A 15,826-nucleotide genomic window follows, 5' to 3' on the forward strand; every position below is an offset into this window, starting at 1 on the left:
TCAGCCAGGGTATCAAACTTGTAGAATTTAGCAAAAGTGTTTGACCCCGACCAAGTCGCTGCTCGGCAAAGTTGTAATGCCGTGACGCTTTGGGCAGCCGCCCAAGAAGAGCCCACCTTCCTAGTGGAATGGGCCTTAACCGAATTTGGTACCGGCAATCCAGCCGTAGAGTGAGCCTGCTGAATCGTATTACAGATCCAGCGAGCAATAGTCTGCTTCGAAGCAGGTGCGCCAATCTTATTGGCCGCATACAGGACAAACAGAGCCTCTGTTTTCCTAATTCTAGCCGTCCTGGCTACATAAATCTTTAAGGCCCTGACTACGTCCAGGGATCTGGAATCCTCCAGGTCACTTGTAGCCACAGGCACCACAATAGGTTGATTCACATGGAATGAAGAAACCACCTTAGGCAAAAATTGCGGACGTGTCCTCAATTCAGCTCGATCCACATGAAAAATCAAGTAAGGGCTTTTGTGTGACAAAGCCGCCAATTCTGATACTCGCCTTGCCGATGCCAAGGCCAACAACATGACCACCTTCCAAGTAAGAAATTTCAACTCAACCTTGTTAAGCGGTTCAAACCAGTGTGATTTTAGAAACTGCAACACCACGTTGAGGTCCCACGGTGCCACTGGAGGCACAAAAGGAGGCTGGATGTGTAGCACTCCCTTTACAAACTTCTGGAAGAGAAGCCAATTCCTTCTGAAAGAAAATCGAGAGGGCCGAAATCTGAACCTTAACAGAGCCTAAGTTCAGGCCCATATCCACTCCTGTCTGTAGGAAGTGGAGAAAACGACCCAGATGAAAATCTTCCGTAGGTGCATTCTTGGTCTCACACCAAGACACATACTTTCGCCAGATACGGTGATAATGCTTAACCGTCACCTCCTTCCTAGCCTTTATTAAAGTAGGGATGTCCTCTTCCGGAATCCCCTTCTTCGCTAGGATTCGGCGTTCAACCGCCATGCCGTCAAACGTAACCGCGGTAAGTCCTGAAATACATAGGACCCCTGTTGCAACAGGTCTTCCCTCTGAGGAAGAGGCCAGGGATCTCCTGTGAGCATCTCTTGTAGATCTGATTACCAGGCCCTTCGAGGCCAGTCTGGGACAACGAGTATCGTCTGTACTCTTCTTTGCCTTATGATCCTCAACACTTTTGTGATGAGAGGAAGAGGAGGAAACACGTAGACCGATTTGAACACCCACGGTGTTATCAGAGCGTCTACTGCCACTGCCTGAGGGTCCCGAGACCTGGCACAATACCTCCGAAGCTTTTTGTTGAGGCGTGACGCCATCATGTCTATTTGAGGAGTTCCCCAAAGACGTGTTATGTCTGCAAAGACTTCTTGATGAAGTCCCCACTCTCCTGGATGGAAATCGTGTCTGCTGAGGAAGTCTGCTTCCCAGTTGTCCACTGCCGGAATGAAGACAGCCGACAGAGCGCTTACATGATTTTCCGCCCAGCGAAGAATCCTGGTGGTCTCCGCCATCGCAACTCTGCTTCTTGTCCCGCCTTGGCGGTTCACATGAGCCACTGCTGTGACATTGTCTGATTGAATCAGAACCGGTAGGTTTCGAAGAAGACTCTCCGCTTGTCGAAGGCCGTTGTAAATGGCCCTGAGTTCCAACACATTGATGTGTAGACAGGACTCCTGGTCTGACCAAAGTCCCTGAAAGTTTTTTCCCTGTGTGACCGCTCCCCATCCTCGGAGGCTCGCGTCCGTGGTAGCCAGGATCCAGTCCTGAATCCCGAACCGGCGACCCTCCAGCAGGTGAGCACTTTGCAACCACCACAGGAGAGACACTCTGGCCCCTGGGGACAGAGTTATTTTCCGATGTAAGTGCAGATGGGACCCGGACCACTTGTCCAGAAGGTCCCATTGAAAAGTCCTTGCATGGAACCTTCCGAAGGGAATGGCCACGTAGGCCGCCACCATTTTTCCCAGAACACGAGTGCATTGGTAAACTGACACCCTTTTTGGTTTTAGCAGGTCTCTGACCATGTTCTGGATGTCCTAGGCTTTCTCTATTGGGAGGAAGACCTTCATTTGTTCCGTATCCAGTATCATACCTAGGAACGGTAGTCGAGTTGTCGGAATCAACTGTGACTTCGGTAGATTTAGAATCCAACCATGTTGCTGGAGCACTCTCAGAGAGAGTGCCACACTGCTCAGCAATTTCTCCCATGATCTCGCTTTTATCAGGAGATCGTCCAAGTATGGGATAATTGTGACTCCATGCTTGTGCAGGACCACCATCATTTCCGCCATTATCTTGGTGAAAATCCTCGGGGCCGTGGAAAGTCCAAACGGCAACGTCTGAAATTGGTAATGACAATCCTGTACAGCGAATCTCAGGTATTCCTGATGGGGGGCATATATGGGGACATGAAGGTACGCATCCTTTTATGTCCAGAGACACCATAAACTCCCCCTCTTCCATGTTGGCTATTATCGCTCTGAGTGATTCCATCTTGAATTTGAATCTTTTTATGTACAGGTTTAGGGATTTCAGATTCAAAATAGGTCTGACCGAACCGTCCGGTTTCGGGACCGCAAATAGGGTTGAGTAGTAACCTCTTCCCTGCTGGTGCAGGGGAACCTTGATTATCACTTGCTGTATACACAGCGTTTGAATTGCAGCTAACACTACATCCCTTTCCGATGTGGAAGCTGGTAGGGCCGATTTGAAAAATCGGCGCGGGGGCACCTCTTCGAATTCCAGTTTGTACCCCTGGGAAACTATTTCCAACACCCAGGGATTCAGGTCTGATCTGACCCAGGCCTGACTGAAAAGTCGAAGACGTGCCCCCACCGGTGCGGACTCCCTCAGGGGAGCCCCAGCGTCATGCTGTGGGTTTTGGAGCAGCCGGGGAGGACCTTTGTTCCTGGGCACCTGCCGAAGCAGGTGCTCTTTTGCCTCTGCCCTTACCTCTGACGAGGAAAGAGGATCCCCGACCTCTTTTGGACTTGTGCGACCGAAAGGACTGCATCTGATAGGGTGTTATTTTCTTTTGCTGTTGGGGAATATATGGTAAAAAATTTGATTTACCTGCTGTAGCTGTGGAAACCAGGTCCGTCAGCCCATCCCCAAACAATACATCACCCTTATAGGGTAGTACTTCCATATGTTTTTTGGAATCCGCATCACCCGTCCATTGGCGAGTCCATAAGGATCTTCTCGCTGAGATAGACATGGCATTGGCCCTAGAAGCCAGCAATCCAATGTCCCTTTGAGCATCCCTCATAAATAAGACTGCGTCTTTTATATGGGCTAGAGTTAAGAATATAGTATCCTTATCCATATTATCAAATTGATCTGTCAGCTCATCTGTCCAAGCTGCAATTGCGCTACACACCCATGCCGACGCAATTGTCGGTCTTAGCACAGCCCCCGTATGAGAATAAATACACTTTAAAGTAGTTTCTTGCCTGCGATCTGCAGGGTCCTTAAGGGCCGCTGTGTCAGGAGACTGTAGCGCCACTTTCTTGGACAAGCGCGTCAGGGGGGATGATTCCCAAATCTCCCTGTCCTGCTTAGGGAAGGGGTATGCCATATAAATTCTTTTGGGGATCTGCGGTCTCTTTTCCGGAGTCTCCCAAGCTTTTCCAAAGAAATCATTTAATTCATGAGATGTGGGAAAATTAATAATCTGTTTCTTTTCCTTAAACATGTGTACCCTTGTGTCGGGGACCAAGGATTCATCATCAATAATATGTAACACATCCCTTATTGCCACAATCATACACTGAATGGTTTTATTCATCCTAGGGTGCAATTTTACTTCATCGTAGTCGACACTGGAGTCAGAATCCGTGTCGGTAGTAGTGTCTTGTGTTAAGGGACGCTTTTGAGACCCCGACGGGCCCTGTGAGTCGGTCCAATCCGAGGATTGACCCCCTGATGTCCCCCCTTATTCAGCCTTATCAAGCCTTTTATGTAAAGATGCCACACTTGCATTCAACATATGCCACATGTCCATCCAATCCGGAGTCGGCACAACCGACGGGGACACACCACTCATTTGCTCCACCGCCTCCTTGGAGAAGCCCTCCGCCTCAGACATGTCGACACACACGTACCGACACCCCACACACTCAGGTATTAACCTATAAGGGGACAAAACCCCAACCAGGCCCTTAGGAGAGACAGAGAGAGAGTATGCCAGCACACACCAGCGCTTAAAAACACTGGAATATATATACCAGATAGCGCTTTTTATATATATAGCCTTAATTCCCACTCACTGCGTCTCCAAAGTGCCCCTCTCCTCTTTTTTCCAGCCTGTGAAGGTTCAGCAGGGGAGAGATCAGGGAGCCAGCTTTTCCTCATGCAGTTTCTGTGGAGAAAATGGCGCTGGTTAGTGCTGAGGATCAAGCCCCGCCCACCCGACGGCGGGCTTCGGTCCCAGTAAACTTATATAAAAAATGGCGGGGGATTTGTGGATTTACTGTGCCACAGCCTAATCCTGCTTATATTGCCACAAAAATGAGGAATATTGCTGCCCAGGGCGCCCCCCCTGCGCCCGGCACCCTCAGTGCCTGCATGTGTGTGTGTGTACTGGGAGCAATGGCGCACAGCTTACCGCTGCGCGCTTACCTCATGAAGATCTGATGTCTTCTGCCGCCTTATGTCTTCTTACCTTCTCATACTCACCTGGCTTCTATCTTCGGCATCTGTGAGGAGGACGGCGGCGCGGCTCCGGGACGAACCCCAGGTGAGACCTGTGTTCCGACTCCCTCTGAAGCTAATGGTGTCCAGTAGCCTTAGAAACAGTGCCCAACTTGACAAGCCAGCTCTGTTTCTCTCTCCTCAGTCCCACGATGCAGGGAGCCTGTTGCCAACAGGACTCCCTGGAAAAAAAAAACTTAACAAAATTCTTTAAAAACAGAAAACTCTGGAGAGCTCTCTGCAGTGCACCCATTCTCCTCTGGGCACAAGATCTAACTGAGGTCTGTAGGAGGGGCATAGAGGGAGGAGCCAGTGCACACCCATAGTCAAAGTTCTTTTTAGGTGCCCTATCTCCAGCGGAGCCCGTCTATACCCCATGGTCCTTACGGAGTCCCCAGCATCCTCTAGGACGTAAGAGAAAACTGGTTAGAGCCATTTGGGCAAGCATTTAGAATAGCATTGGCACATGCGTGTATTGGTTGCCATTTGCCAGGGCGTGGCATGTAACACACACTTTTCATCTTGCTTTAAGTTTATTTGGCTGTATTGTGCAGAATCCTGTTTGAAATTACATCCCTGGAGTTAGCAAATGTTGGAAAATATCCAAATAGCTGTAATATTGTCACCTTCTTTTACAATTTATAAGGCATTTTAAGGCCTTATAAATTAAATTAGGTACCACTAACGTGCTTCATAATTAGAATATTTTGAGCATTAAAGATATTTTCCATTGAGTCACTTTTTACAATTAGATTTTGTTTCCTTTTGCCTGGCTTGTGATCAAAATGTTCTTCACTGCAGACCATTTGAAACTATTGCAGGACACACATGGTGCTGCTTGCTTAACAAACACTGGATTTTAAATATTACTCAATAAAATATCACTCTAATGTAAGTCTTTAAAAAGTGATCTCAACTAGCTTTACAATTATATTCAATAAATATTATTTAGTTACACTTTGTCGCCTGGGACTGTCCTCCTCTGCCGCAGCAAACTTTATTAAAAATAAAAAAATACAAAATCTATAATAAAACATAATACAAGTTACTTTGTGTCAAGGGGGCAGCCAGGTCAGTACGCAGTGCATGGGAGGGCATAATGGCATGATTGCATCATTGTAGCCCCACCTCCACTATACAGTGTAAAGATTACTGGCATTGTAAAGCAGTGGGGCCGTGACTATGTTGACACAGTTCAGCGCAAATCATATCCTCGTCCACCCAGGTGGCTCTGGACAGAGACTTGACTACTGTTCTGGGCATCTGGAGACGAAAGTATCGGAAGAGTATGCAAGTATGGTAAAGCCTGTTCTTTAAATGTAAACTTGGTTGGATATGAACCATGGTACAGTGCATTGTTCAGTGTTACATCGATATTCTACTGCAGCTCACTTAAACAGTAAAGTGTTACTGTACTCCTCACCCCATCCCAGTACAGTCCAATGTATCTCCTCCTAAATCTTTTGGACGGTGTCCTGGTGGGATCTCATTCTGATCAAAACTATGATTCTGCATTCATACTCTTACCTCGTACATGTTTCAACCAATCCATGTGTTATCTTTCTGCACAGCAAGTGCTGTAACTTAAACTCTGGTTGCTTAGCTTTCGAAGTACCGCCGTCCTGATATGGCAACCTGCGCTGCAGAGGAGTAAGCGCAGCCAGACATAATAACTTCAAATATAAACCATATACATTTCATGTATGTTATTCAGCTCTATAATGCACACGCTTTGCTAAATAGTCTAGTTGAAACTTTAACATTTTTTTCTGTGTGTGTGTGTGTGTATATGTATATATATATATATATATATATATATATATATATATATATATATATATAAAATAGATAGATATAAATGCGAAAGCCCTCAGTCACTCACTGACATTCTGGGTCCAAAGGTCCTCCTACTCAGTGACTCTATGAAAGTAATGTGTAAAGGGGATACCCCTGTAAATCTAGGTACTTAGTGGGGTATCACATAGAGGTTTGTCACATCCCGTACTAATCCCAGTTACAGAGGTTCTAAAGGCAATCATCTGTTTATTGAGGTTAATAAACTGCACTAATCTTGCTTAAAGAGATTCTAGAGGTGATTATCCCTAATAATTGAGAAATATTAGTCTCACTAACAGAGGATTTTTCGTGCAAAAATGCCAGGACCCCACAATTAGTCCCAATAATAGAGGTTTCCCACTTATCCAGGTCCCACTGAATATAAATACAGTGTGTGTGTAAATGTATATGTATGTGTGTGTATATATGTATATATATATATATATATATATATATATATACTCTGTATAATATATAGACACAGGGGCGTGGGGTGGAGCAAAATACCACCTAAGTATATATTTTTTTAAATGAACTATTGAAATAATAATACATTTTTATTCTTTTAAAACTTTATTACATTTAAAAAAAAAATTCTGAACGGTTTTGACGTGATTAATGTTAAGACCTTTCTTATTGTTTTAGCGGGTGCAGTACGGCTGATGGGCAGTCAGGAGACCGCCGGTCAGCTTACCGACGCCGGGATCCCGGTAGCATACCGACGCCGGGATCCCGGCGGGGAGGGGCGAGTGCAGCAAGCCCCTTGCGGGCTCGCTGCGCTCGCCATGCTGCGGGCTCGGTGGCGGCCGGCGGTCGCCACGGGTTCTATTCCCACTCTATGGATGTCGTGAACACCCACGAGTGGAAATAGTCCCTGCTGGTCGGCATGCCGACCATCGGGATAGTGAGCCGTCGGGATGGTGGAGGAGGTCATGTGACTGTCGGTCAGCTGACCGGCGGTCACATGAATACCACCCGTTTTAGCCTGTACTAATTTCCCCAGAGCATGGTATTTCCAAAGCCAGCATAATGCTTTGTTCATGTTTTAAATGGACTTCCATATGTTTCCATATTAATTTAAAAAAAATGTATAGCGAAATTGTTTTCTGACAGTTTTTCTGAATTTGAAGGTATGTTAACTGATTTCAGGGGTACAGAAAAAATGCATACTCTTTTATACGTGTTAATTATGAATAATACAGTGTTTATTTGCAAACACATACCCAAATTCAGAAATAATATCCCATCAAAATTGTTTTAGCGCATTTCTAATGAACAGACTTATCATGATGGTTTATCATAACTGTTTCCATGTGACCAACACTGAAAAATAAACAAAACAAAAAAATTAAATATGCGTTTGACTGTTTTAACCAATGTTTGAACAGCAGTTATTTGTGAATATGTAAATTTGTAAGACTAATTTAAATTGTAAAAACTATATGGGAGTTGGGACGACATGTGATTGTACTTATTTGCAATAGCACTACTAAGAAACAAAATCTTCCGTTTCACATCCAAGATATATGCAGTTTCTGCCAAATTCCTATCTTAAACGGTATACTACACAATCCATAGCAATGGATAATATCTAATATCTGTTGTTAACAAATGATCCACAAATACATAAGATATTTAAAAAAAATACTATCTCGCTAATAGACAGCAGAAACTGACCAATGAGTGTAAAGCATACCAGAAATAAACCATTTAGATCATCTTCTCACAAATATTTAAACCTCATTTTGGAATTCAGGTACTGTTCTCTTGTCAAATTGAATACTACTTTTTCATTTTAATTCTAATATGTTTACCAACCAAATCTGCAGGGTATCTGATTCTACAGGCATCAGAGTCTACAAAAGTGTTGTAGTGAAACAATATAGTAAGTTCCCTGACATAGGAGGTCATTCCGAGTTGTTCGCTCGCAAGGCGATTTTAGCAGAGTTGCTCACGCTAAGCCGCCGCCTACTGGGAGTGAATCTTAGCATCTTAAAATTGCGAACGATGTATTCGCAATATTGCGATTACACACCTCGTAGCAGTTTCTGAGTAGCTTCAGACTTACTCGGCATCTGCGATCAGTTCAGTGCTTGTCGTTCCTGGTTTGACGTCACAAACACTCCCAGCGTTCGCCCAGACACTCCTCCGTTTCTCCGGCCACTCCTGCGTTTTTTCCGGAAACGGTAGCGTTTTTTCCCACACGCCCATAAAACGGCCTGTTTCCGCCCAGTAACACCCATTTCCTGTCAATCACATTACGATCGTCAGACCGATGAAAAAGCCGTGAGTAAAATTCCTAAGTGCATAGCAAATTTACTTGGCGCAGTCGCAGTGCGAACATTGCGCATGCGCATTAAGCGGAAAATCGCTGCAATGCGAAGATTTTTACCGAGCGAACAACTCGGAATGAGGGCCATAGTAACACTTCAACTAGGAGTCATTGGTACCAAAAGGGAGAGGGGTCAGGTACTAATAACCCGGGCCCACGTTTGCTGGCAGTCCATTGTTCCCCCTTCATCCGGGAAGCAAGTCCTTCCACCACGGCCGACACAGTCTTCCTAGTGATATTTTCAGGAAGATGGCACGGCACGTTGAGAACAAAGACTCCGGAGAGTCTTTGCTCTCTAGTGCACATGCGTCATCTTCCCAAATATCACTGGGAAGATGGCGCTGGCTGGGGAGGGGGGATTGTCATGCAAGAGTGTAAAAGTACTCTCCAGTCTTAGATCTGTTTCAGATTCTCTATTTTAATATGTTTCTGTTCCCTAAAGCAGAGTAGCATCTGTGCAGCATTATGCATCCTCAATGATGCTTTACTGTAGATCAGGCATTCTCAACTCCAGTCCTCAAGTACAACCTGCAGGTCATGTTTTGTAGCTGTCCTTAATCTTGCACAAGTGAGTCAATCGTTGGCCCAAATGTATTAAGCCTTAACAAGAGATAAATTGGAGACGGTTAAAGAGTTATCAATGATCAACTAACCAGTTCCTAATTTCCATTTTTCAAACATAGCCTGTGACATGGCAGTCAGGAAGCTGATTGGCTGGTCATTTATCCATCTCCATTTTATCTCTTGTTAAGGCTTAATACATTTGGGCCCATGTTTGTGGGTCAGTAATTATCCCACCTGCTTAAACAGACAGAACTCCTGAAAACATGACTTGGGGTTGAGTTTGAGAACCACTGCTGTAGATATAGGGTTACTGAAATGATGCAAAGTGTTAGCCTTGTGACACACACAGCATCTCACACTAAAACCAGGAAGTTGAATCATAGGGACAGATGTATTAAGCCTGTAGAAGTGATAAGTGGAAGGCGATAACGCTCCAGCCAATCAGCTCCTAACTGTCAAGTTACAGACTGGGTTTGAAAAATGACAGGATCTGACTGGCTGGTGCATTATCACCTTCCACTTTATCACTTCTCCAGGCTTAATACATCTGCCCCTTGGTCTCATATGTTCCTTTAAGCATTATGTGGGTTTCCCAATTGCATAATTAACTACTTTCCTGAGCTTTCCAGAGACTTGCGCATTTCGCAGATCTCTCCCACACTCAAGAAGAACATACACACCCACTACCCCAGGTGAATTGGGTAGACTGGGGTCTTATTGACACAACTGTGGTGAACTACACCTTCACGGGAAATCATGTCATCAAGCTGCAATGATTAAGTTCCTCCTGCACCTGTCAATACTACCTCCCTAAAAAGGAAACTCTAAAGGCGCGTCTTATCAAATGGAATTGTGATCAAATGTACTGTATAGTAAGACTTTCCTCTATGGCATGGGTCTTCATCCTATGGCCCTCCAGCTGCTGTGGAACTACACATTAGAACATGTGAAAGAGATGATTCCGCACCAGTCACAATACTTGTAAACAATGATAAATACCAAATTTAGACAATCCGGGGGGATATCCCCAGATAAAGTCTGTATGGTGGTGCACCCTGAGTCAACAGTAGTACTATTGAAATTAAATAGAGAATAAGTAAGACTCTTTTGTGGGTGCACTCTTCAAGCTAATTAGCAATGATCAGGATATGATGAACATATTGAAAAATGACTTTTAATAGAAATAATTAAAATATGGTATCCAAAATTAAAAAAAAAAAACAAACCACATATAATATAAAATGATTTGGTCTCAGGATTATCAAAATTGTAATGGCCAGGAAAAGCTCCTGAATTAAATTGTGGGGACCAAAGCTGCCAATCTAGCAAACTGGTTAGCAGAGTAATGGTCCATGCAAAAAAGCTCATACCAACGAGTCACAGGTGTCCTATTACTGTGCCAGACAAAAAGTTGATAGAAGTCAAGCAGATTAAAGAATTGAAGAAAGATAAGAGCAGTGATTCTGCTGTCAGTGTTAGGCAAGGAATCAGGGGCTAATAAATGATTATACTAAACTCGGTATTCCCTGGTGGTCCCCTATCCAAGTACTGACCAAGCCCAACACTGTTTAGCTTCCAAGATCAGATGGTATTGGGCGCCTTCAGTGTGGTATGATAAAAGATTGTACGGACGCATCAAATCCCTGGATCACTGATGAGAGATCACTATCAGGAAAATTGATTTCTAGGATAAAGTGGGAAATTATATGTTGATTTAGGATTTAAAAACCACCCTCCTACTTACCTAAATCAGCTCTTTTTCCAATTCGTGGATTCTCACCAATGATCCAGAGTGGTAATATGGCCAAACATCACATTTAAAACTCCTCCGCCTATCGTTGGCAGCAGATCCACCTTCATATAATTTCCCACTTTATCCTAGAAATCAATTTTCCTGATAGTGATCTCTCATCAGTGATCCAGGGATTTGATGCGTCCGTACAATCTACTATCATACCACACTGAAGACGCCCAATACCGTCTGAGCTTGGAAGCTAAACAGTGTTGGGCTTAGTCAGTACTTGGATGGGGGACCACCAGGGAATACCGAGTTTAGTATAATCATTTATTAGCCCCTGATTCCTTGCCTAACACTGACAGCAGAATCACTGTTCTTATCTTTCTTCAATTCTTTAATCTGCTTGACTTCTATCAACTTTTTGTCCGGCACTGTAATATGACACCTGTGACTCGTTGGTATGAGCTTTTTTGCATGAATCGTTACTCTGCTAACCAGTTCGCTAGATTTGCAGCTTTGGTCCCCACAATTTAATTCAGGAGCTTTTCCTGGCCATTATAATTTTGATAATCCTGAGACCAAAGCATTTTATATTACATGTGGTTTGTTTGGGTTTTTTTTGGTCATTTTGGATACCATAATTTAATTATTTCTATTAAAAGTCATGTTTTATATATTCATCATATCCTGATCATTGCTAATTAGCTTAAGGAGTGCACCCACACAAGAGTCTTACTTCTTCTCTATTTAATTTCAGTGGAACTACACATCCCAGCATGCCCTGCCTCAGTTTTAGCATGCCTTAATAGCAAAACCATAGCAGTTGGAGGGCCGCAGGTTGAAGACCCGTGCTCCTATGGTGTTCTCCTCAATGTGTAGATTTTTCTGTATCCATAAACTTATATTTCGATCATCATTCTGTTAGTTAAGAAGCACCTTGAGGGTTTCTTTTTTATGTTTGCTGTTTGAAATTGTTGTTTCTGGGTACAACTTAGATACACTCAGGCTATGGCTTTAGGATCTCTGGGAGAAACGACATTGATCATTGGTAGCTTAATTTCTTTCATGTAAATTATGCAAGATTTTTTAAATGATTTGCAGGTAAAGCTGTTTTTCTTTTGTGATTGGTGTATAGTTTTAGGATTAAACCGTATTCTAACCTTCTTGTTCTTGTACTATTTATGATACAGTTTAGGTATTTTATTTTAGCATTTTTTTTTTAAATCTTTTTACTTTTCATTCCCTACTACCACTAATCACATGGGTCCGTCACATGAGATATACAATATTTAGAGACGTGAAGTAGAAAGTTCATGACTCTTTTCCTTTGTTGCTCATGGAGAATATCGCAAGTCTGCATATTTACACAGGTTCTCATACTCTAAGCTCCAGCAGAACAGTCAGCCTATTGTAACACAGTTGACCTCCATACCCTAGTTGTTCTTCAATTGCATTTTAGTAGCAATTGTAACATATATTCAGGTTTCAGAGAAGATTTATTATTTGAAGGATCAGAAAGAGCTAGGCCTATCTATTGATCAGTAAGCTCCATAAATATCCATAGCATATTAGATTAGATTCTCCTTAGCAGGCCTTTCCCAGGAGACTTTCCTGCCTCTTCTGTGCACTCTGGATCTTCTGTTTCTGCAGCATCAGAGCAGGATAAATAACCCTCTTAAGCTATATAAGCAGAACATCTTGGCAAATGTAAGAACTGGACTCACCAGCTCCTTATTCATAGTGTTGGCACTTGAGAATATTTATATGAAAAGCATCATCAGAAGGGATATTGTCACCTTTATTTGTGTCACTGGCAATCACTGACTATAGTGAAATAGAAGGGACTGTAGTTAGCTAGTTGACAGAAATCTCTACAGTGCCCTGTTTTTTTCTAGATACCCTGTTTATATTGTTCTTTTAAATAATTGTGATTGCCAACATTTTGTCCAAACTATTTTCCTTAAACCCTTAATAGTTTTGTGGCGTAACGCATTTTAGCATTTTTTGCAATGTGCTGATAACATGGCAAAATATATTTGTTAGGGTTTTACTATATTTATTCATTATTATAGTTTATTTATATATATGATGCCACAAGGGTTCTGCAGTGCCTAACAAAGTACATAAACAAATGAGCAAAGCAAGAAAACCGACTTACAGTACAAGACAATGTAGGACAAGTACATGATCTATAAACAAAGCTGTATTAAAGGACATGATACTGAAATAAGCATCAGGGTGGCAGAATCGGAGGGTTAGGTGCCGCTGTAGGGAGTATGGGTAGAAGATAAATTAAGTAAGAAAAGGAAAAGAACATGAGGGGAGAGGCCCTGCTTCTGAGAGCTTACATTCTGAAGGGGAAGGGCAGACACATAGGGGTGACACAGATGGGGTAGAAGTGAGCACATTTATTGTATTCAGGGATGGACTGGGGCTCTTAATGAGTGTGGGTAGCGTACTTTGTGTGATGCCAAAAAGGGGACTGGTTAAGGGGGACTGGCTTCACGCCACATCCCGTGTCTGTCTGTATGCGGACTGCCAAGCAGAGTGCTGGGAGGCTGTGCTGTCCGGCCCACCCATGTTTGTCTGCACGCGAAACATATAGTTTAGCAGTGCTCCTCATAGTCACAGTAGGAGGACCACTTAGTGATCATATCTGTGTGTATAACATGATCAATGTGAAAATGCTATTTTTGTTTCCTCTTTTTTCTTCAGAACTTAGTGGATAAAAGGTTTGCGGATAAAACAACCCTTAAGGGGGCTACACACGTAGCGATGTGTGCTTACACTCTAAGCAGCCTGACTAGATTGCTTAGAAAAGAAGCACACATCGCTCCGTGTGTATGCCCCATAGCAATAGCGATGCACGGCCCCGCGCGTCGCTATCGCCGGTTCTAGATTGGCCTGCATGCAGGCACAATCTAGTCAAAGAAAAGAAGAAGAAATAGAGGCGCTCTTGGGACCCATAAATCATATAGGTAAGTTTAAATTAATCAGAGGAGCCTGGAATCACCATAAATTATTAAAACGTACAATTTATTAATGTATTTAGTTGACCACTGGTCACAATAGTTTAAAAAAATATTAACAATATTAAATGTAATATCTGTTTTGTTGTAAAAACACTGAATTAAAGCCACACTCCAAACATATTAATGTGTAACTCTCAATAGTTGGATATTTTGTAACATCAATATGAGTTCCTTTAAAGAAACAATGTAACTTGTCCAGTGAATTATCAGGAGGCAGTGAAAATCACAGTCAAATAGATTACCAGTAGTATTTTTATGGTGGTATATAACCGCGCGTCCTCGGATTCAATATATACTCATGAAGTGCTTAGGCTGTTGTAGTAATGTGTGAACGTATGTTGTCACTCATTTGCCCCTGTGGTATGTATTAGAGCTGCGGGCGATCTCTGTCCAAGCCTTGATAATTAGAAGCTGGTTACGCAGACAGCGTGGTGACTATTATCAGGAACGTACTGCTGTGAAGAGTGCTGCCGCTGACAGTAATCAGACAATAGTTAGCAGCGTGATGACTCTGATCTGAAGCGTGCCGTGGCAGAGACCTCTGCTGCTGGCGGTACACCGGACAATGATGAGTAGTATGTTGTCACTGGTCTGTAGCGTGCCGGGGTATTGTGTACTGCTGCTGACGATAGACCAGACAATATTAGAGATGTGGCTTTTTGGGACTTCCAACCCGTTTCCGTAGCGTAGTGCCAATCACGGTCAGATACAATTTCGTCCGCGGCCCCGTCCGCGGCAATCCATGGTGCACGGTACACAGTGACGTGTGGACAATTTCCAATTTGAGAAAAATGGAGCTTGGACAGAGATCGCACGCAGCTCTAATACATACCACGGGGGCAAATGAGTGACAACATATGTTCACATATTACTACAACAGCCTAAGCAGTTTGTGAGTATATATTGAATCCGAAGACGCTCGGTTATATACCACTATAAAAATACTACTGCTAATCTATTTGACTGTGATTTTCACTGCCTCCTAATAATTCACTGGACTAGTTACATTGGGGGTAATTCCGAGTTGATCGCAGCAGGAATTTTGTTAGCAGTTGGACAAAACCATGTGCACTGCAGGGGAGGCAGATTTAATATGTGCAGAGAGAGTTAGATTTAGATGTATGTATGGGAAATATTACTCTGTATATACAGGAGAAAGGAAATACATTCAACCCCCCAAAAAATTATGGGATTTATAATCTACTGTCACTTTGTGAACTCTATTTACTCTCAAATTACAATTTCCATTATCTTAATATTGTTAGAAGTCTTATGGGGCCCACACTTCAGGAGAATTGGGGCAATTCCCATTCTCCTGATTGTTGGGTCAGAGATCAGGGGGAAAATAGCAAATTAGAGATTGTCCTTCTCTGGCCAAGAAATGATTGGGATTAGCGAGTCAGCGATTTTTAACATGCAGGATTTTGCAGAGTCTCGTTGGATCTCTAACATCATCTACAGTATGTCAATCTGCATCTTTTTTTGTTTGCCGATTGTCATTTTGGATTGATGTCGGCAGAGCGTGAAATGGCGGCTCTGATGTTTGGCCCGCATTACTTAGAAAATGTTGTTAGAAAATTAAATTTCTCATGTTTTTTTTCTAAGTTTCTAGAAGAAGCTGTATGTTCTCTTCATCAATATCCACTTCCTTTC

At 43.1% G+C, this 15,826-nt stretch overlaps 1 protein-coding gene and 2 pseudogenes across 1 annotated transcript in view; 2 read left to right on the forward strand and 1 right to left on the reverse strand.

Annotated features, from left to right (window-relative positions):
- Positions 1-15,826, forward strand: part of SLC44A3 (solute carrier family 44 member 3) — a 347,672-nt gene that overhangs the window by 308,220 nt on the left and 23,626 nt on the right. The gene's annotated exons all lie outside the window — the stretch shown is intronic.
- LOC134963930 (5S ribosomal RNA) lies at positions 10,908-11,026 on the reverse strand (annotated as a pseudogene).
- Positions 11,347-11,465, forward strand: LOC134963602 (5S ribosomal RNA; annotated as a pseudogene).

This window comes from Pseudophryne corroboree, chromosome 9 (genome assembly GCF_028390025.1).
Source record: "Pseudophryne corroboree isolate aPseCor3 chromosome 9, aPseCor3.hap2, whole genome shotgun sequence".
Classification (NCBI taxonomy): domain Eukaryota; kingdom Metazoa; phylum Chordata; class Amphibia; order Anura; family Myobatrachidae; genus Pseudophryne; species Pseudophryne corroboree.